At 49.5% G+C, this 6,000-nt stretch overlaps 1 protein-coding gene across 2 annotated transcripts in view; it reads right to left on the minus strand.

The window, feature by feature from the left end:
* The window catches only part of MIB2 (MIB E3 ubiquitin protein ligase 2), a 51,375-nt gene extending 47,061 nt beyond the window's left edge, over positions 1 to 4,314 (minus strand). For both annotated transcript variants that reach the window (XM_049815781.1, XM_049815772.1), the window contains exons 1-2: positions 4,184 to 4,314; positions 3,598 to 3,719 (exon numbers count right to left, since the gene is read on the minus strand). The gene's annotated coding sequence lies outside the window, so the exon portion shown is untranslated. The remainder of the gene's footprint in view (positions 1 to 3,597; positions 3,720 to 4,183) is intronic.
* Between the last annotated feature and the right edge of the window lie 1,686 nt (positions 4,315 to 6,000).

The raw sequence follows: 6,000 nt of genomic DNA on the forward strand, positions 1-6,000 counted from the left end.
GTCGGCATCTCTCTCACACCAGCCGTCAACTCCTATTTACCATGAAAATCCGGTTTAAATCACTTAAAAGTTCATAATCCTCCAATCTATTTACACAATTGCCTTGCCTGTCCAGAAGGGCAGTAAGCTTCCCCACAAGTTATTCAAAATCAGAAGACTAATATTACTGCAGGAGTACAAAAAATCAAGAGGAATTAACACTGATGTCCTGCTGGTAGATACATGGTTGAATAGTGGGTTAGAGAAGACACAGTACTGTGGTTCCGTGATATGGCAGTTCATCGGTATTTAGACTCTGGTACCCTCAGCAGTGACAATACAATAGGATTACAAACCATCCGAGTTAGGAACGCAACTTCCTCCAGATTTTCAAAATGAAAAGTAGCTACTTCAGACTCTGGCATCCAGCAAGCTGGAGCATAAAACTTGCTGAATCTCTGATGAGCCTCGATAGCTCATCCTACCAACTTTCAGATTCCCCTTCAGGCTTCCAGAACGGTCAACATTGCACTCCTGTCAGTTTTCAGCCTGGAACTTGCCCGTTCTGTGCTCTCAAAGCAAATCAAAAGGTTTAAGTCTAATCTACCCTGACATGCCTTTGGCTAGAGAGACATCAGCTGCGCAGAGGCAGAATGAATTGAGTAGTTAGCTGTTGCTCTCCTGCCTGGTACTTAATGAAGGTTTGAGGGTCAGCACACACACCAATTCTCTTATAAGTTTGTACATTTTAGAAGTACAGATGTTATCTTCCAGCTCTGGGTAGCCGAGTACTTTAAAGAAAGCAAGAACACTTGACAGCTGGGAAATGGAGCCATAGTGACATAGTTATATATGGAATTGGTATTCCATATAGAGCCAGGAACAAAGCTTACATATCCTAGCTCCAAGTTCTATTCTCCACACCCTGGCCCATACTAGTCACGGGGAGGGGCAGGGGGGGAAGCATCAACCCATGATCCAGCACACATCCTTGCATTCCTTGGAGCCACATCAAGGAATTTGGATCAGGGTCTAAGATGAAGCCGTTCACTGTCCTGCTAGCACACACGTAACTTCAGTGATGCCACTTTCCACATACAGCCAGTCTAAATGCTAGAAGACTTGTTCCACATTCTCAGAAATTTCAAACACCACTACAGCTCTCGTTACAGAGGGAGCAGAAATATTTAAATTCTGTAAGTCTCCCAAGAAACAAGAGACTCCACTTTCTCACTCTTTGCTGAAGGAGAGAAGAATATTGAATGATCTCTCTCCAATCAGAGCTTCTAGTGAAAGTGTACTGAAAGTTGCATCGGTTTTCCTCTAAGCACACTGTATTACAACACCCTGGCCCCTCCATAAATGCCCTTGATGAGCCACAAATCAGGATCCTTGAAAAACAACTAGGACTCAAATAGTCTGCTCGCAGGACTTTGCATTCTATTCCTGGATCCCTAGAAAACAGCAACTCAAAATGAAACTGCGTGATCAGTACTGTCACAAGTGGTATGGTCACATTCAGTATGACCCTGAATTCTGCCAGAGCCCAGGAGCGGTTCTGTATCAGAGATGATGAGCAAGGCAAGCAGATTTGATGGGAACAGGCAGGCAGGGGCAACATGACCTAGGAGAGCTTAATTATCAAGTTGGAGAAAGCCTGCAACTTCAGCGAAACCATAGGCAACCAAGACTGGTCTCTGCAAGCAACCAATACTAATGCTACATAAATTCAAGGCAAGAGTTGAGCTTGTTTCAGATAACTGCCGCAGCTCTGAATAGCCCATGGTGATCGTGTAGCCACACACTTGTTGATCAAGGTAGCTTAGAAAGCTGTAAACATACCCCTTTCCAAGCGAAAAATGGAAGGAGTCAATTGTAACCACCATACTTGTAGTACTTCCACAGTTTTTGTAACTTCCAAGACATTTGTCCAAGTTTTAGTGGAAAGAAGCTAGCATGGACTCCCAATTCTTCCAAACAATCCCAGCAGTGGATTAGCAGCCATTGCAGACCAAAGCAGGAAAATAACAAATTCTTTATATGCTAATTTGGCACAGGATTTTCACAGTCACAGAGCTTCAAACACGCACTCAAAATAAATGTCAAAACATATGAAGCTATACAGCAATATCATAATAAGCAGAGAATTAAGCCAACACAAATATCATACAATTATGAAGATTCTTCTCATGTCAGTGACTCAGAGAGGTGTGCTGTGCGAAGAGAAAAGGGATGGGAAACATATTTACCTTTTTGAAGCCTAAAAAGAGAATAATTGTTCAAGAAAACAGAACCAGTGGTGACGCTGCTAAATGACAACTAGGTAACCGTTAATATGTTGCAGGCAGACTTGCCAGTCCTACATGAAGTCATGTCCTTCCACCACAGAAATAGACAAGATTAGTATGGAAAACAAGCATAAGGTACTTAAGATAGATCAGCGACAGAGCTGGGACTACAGTGCGAGTCACCTGACACCCAATCTACTGCCCTATTAGTTGGCTACCTTAAGGAAGAACTTCCTGAAGGGAACCATCACCCACCCAGTGGAAGTTGGCTGTTCCAGACACAAACCGAGACACCTGTAACTCCGAGCAGAAAGCAAAGCTCAAAATAGGGCAAGAACTTCTCTAGCTCTGCCAAGGCTATTGAAGCTTTCTCCTTCTGATTTCCATTATCAGCATGACACACAACCTCATTCCGATCATAACAATGTGAGTAATGTGGGTTATTTACAGTCACTGCATCCCTTGACAATTTGCTCATCTATATCCTGAAACCACGGATGATACATTCAACAGGTAACGATGTACAGAGGAAGGACCTAGAGGGATGAACAACTGCATTGCTCTTCATAGGAAATAGTTTTAGGAAACCAAGAGCTGTTAAACAGAGGAGAAATAAGAATGGTATCCCATTTGAGCCAAATAAACTCCTCCTACATCAACAGAGAAGTGCAGAGGATGTAATGAGGCTCTTAGCCAAAAACAGAAAAGGTTGAATAGTAAAGCCAAGCTCAGGTGACCTCCACGAAGGTGAGCCAGAGCTCACTTGTTTCTAAGCAAGGTAGAAATTAAGAGTTTGTTGCATTCTGAAAGTAAGTTCTGGAATGCAACGTCTGCAGGGAAATCAGAACAAACATATGTAGGGCTTCCAATGCAGCTGTACCATCTTCCCTAGGTTTAAGTTTGGTCCTTGTTTTCACGACTCTTTCCCAGTTCAGGAAGATTGCAAATATCACAGAAACACAGGAGAGAAAAAGCCACACGTGCTTCAGTTCTGAGTTATATTCAGCACACAGCACATGCTCCAGTGATACAAAATGCCCAGTAGCAATCACTGCCAATGTTTCAGCGCTCAGCTCTCGCCTTAGCAAGTAAGGACTTACCTGCAGTACCTGTTTCAGAAGAGAAAAACAGGATGTATGTTTACATCCTCCAGGGCAGCCAGCACTTGCCACCCAGAAGAAAAGAAATAAAACCGGACTAGGAGCGAGCAGACGCGCCCCGCTACGGACTCAACCCTGGCTAAACGTGGCAGAAAGAAAACCGGCCACTTGGAGCTGACCCATTCCCAGCTTAGCCCAAGAAAGAAAAAGGGAAGAAAACCGGCGCGTACCTGACAGAGCCGAGAGAGAACAGAATCCAGGCAACTGTTCAGAAAGCCACCAGGCTGCATTTGCTTCCTTCCCTCCTTCATTCTCGGCGCAGGAGTCCGAGCAGCAGACCTACTCCAGCGGCCTAGGCGGAGAGGAGAAAACACGAGAACCACCTCAGGTGGGCACCCTCGCCGCAGCCAGCCGCCACCGTCTCCTTTCCCGCTCACAGACCTCCGCCGTACCACACTCCAGCGCCGGCCTCAAGCCCGGCCGCAGCCCTTCCCCCCCCCCCCCCCCCCCACACACACACCCCGGCGGAGGCACCTCCTCACAGCCACCCCCAGCAGCAGCCCGGCGGCCGTCCTTTCCCCCAACCTTCCCCGCCCTCGGGGAACCGACCCCCCTCACCTCCGGGGCCGCCAGATCCCCGGGACTGAGGGAAAGGGGGCGGCCCTCAGCGCCGCCCAGGGCCGTGAGGTGGCCTCGCACCCACGGTCGAGCGGCACCGCGCTGAGGCAGCCTCTCTCTCCCCCCCCCCCCCGCCCTACCCTGCTCTGCCCTGCCCTGCCCGGGTCCCGCTCCCTCCCGGCAGCTTCACCCTCTTACCCCCGGGGAAGCCACCGAGGAGCCGCCGCGGCGGCAACCGGCCGCCCCTCGGGTGCTTGCTGCTGCCGCCGCTGCTGCTGCTGCTGCAGCGGCGCCGTTCGACCCCGCTCCCCCGGGGCCGCCCGCCCCGCCCAGGCCTCTCTCTCAGCCCGGTGACAGCCGCCGGGGCATGCTGGGAGAGGTAGTTCCCTGCCCGCCCCGCTCGCCGCCGGCGGGGTCCCGCCGACTACAAGTCCCGGGAGGCCGCGGGAGGACCCCCGCGGACCGGGACCGGGCCCCGGGTGGCGGTGGGTTTTTCCCCCTGAGGTGATTGCCGGGGTAAGGCCGCGGTGGTTCCGCTCCTCCTTTCGTTCGGGCCCGATTCCAGCTCTCCTGGCGCGGCCCTCCCGCCTTTTAGCTGGCAAACGGGGCCCGCTGTTGCTTCGGTGTTTCTGGTTCCCCAAACGCTTCCAGGACAATAAAGATTTGGGATGGTTCCCTCTTTTCTCTGCGCAGGCGAAGCGGTCGTTGAAAGCCGCGGGAATGGCGAACCGTGAGAGGATGCCAGGGCGCTCTTTTTTTTTTTTTTTTTTTTTTTTTGAGCGTTTGCGTGTTCGGGTTTTGGGGTGGTTTTAGGATAACTTAGGCCGCTGTAAGGGAGATTTGGGGGTTCGGTGTAACTCCTTGCAAGGCGCTGTGTGTCTTCGTTCGGCCGGCAGCCAGGAGGGCTCCGAAAGCCTCTACCTGCTGTCTGCCAGACGGCCTTCTGCCGCGTATGTCTTTTTTTGCAAAATCACAGCTCCGATATCGCCCGCGTGGCGGCTTCAGTGCCACCACGCGTGACTCAAAATGCGTGAATCTAAAAGCTTAAGGTATGACTACTTTTATATTGACTTCCTCTTCAAAGAAGCAGAGGCAGCTTAGGAGTTTCTATCGCCTCTCTGCTGGTGATACCGATGTCGCTGTTCATGTGGATCTCCTGTGTCTGGGGTAGGACATGCTCTACTGACTTTACCCCTGGCTGAGGTCAGAGACGCCTTGTAAACACTCCGTTTAAGCTTGCCCGTCCCGTTCTGTTGATCACTGGCACGTCAAGCATGGCTCTGTTGAAGCTAACAGATTGAAATTTTGGTTTACATTTAGTGTTTGTGAATGTAGACAGGTATAGCAGAGCAAGGGTTAAAAGAGTGGCCTGCGTTGGTAGCAAAGAACAGCATCGACAGCAGTTAAAATTGAGTAATATGTTTGTGCCAAACCCAGAAGGGTTGCAGTGTGGTAAGTCCCTGAACTCGCCAACAGGAATATGGCAGCAAGGTCATCAAAAAACCACATGTGCCACTCCTTTTCCCACTAGCCCATCAGCAATACTATCTAGAGTTCCAAAACTCAAAAGGAGGAAGCAAAGACACCGGGCAGCAGAGTTGCCTAGGGCTTATGAAAACCAAAGAGAGCAAAATTCTGAGACAAAGAGTGTCACAGCATAGTAGCAGTCACTGTAACTTTTATGCCTACAGGGTACAAAGCTTGTCCAAAACCAAGCTTGTCATGCTATTTGATAAAAGCCAAATAGAAGGACTCGGTGTCCCTTGTCCTCTGTGTTGCGTAAAAGTGACGTTGGCCAGGCCGCTTAAACACACACGTTGGGGTGATTGTGAAAATGTGAATGTGAAAATGAGTTGAATTGAATGTGACCTGGTTCTGACCAGAACTGCAGTGCATTTTACCCTTTGGCCAGAAGATGGAGAATGAGTACTGTTAAGTACTTGGGAATGTGGTAAGTGGATCTAGGCATGCACTGATGCTCCCTCCCTCAGCTTGCTTTTTACCAGGCAGATTTA

Source organism: Accipiter gentilis, chromosome 1, assembly GCF_929443795.1.
Source record: "Accipiter gentilis chromosome 1, bAccGen1.1, whole genome shotgun sequence".
Lineage (NCBI taxonomy): Eukaryota > Metazoa > Chordata > Aves > Accipitriformes > Accipitridae > Astur > Astur gentilis.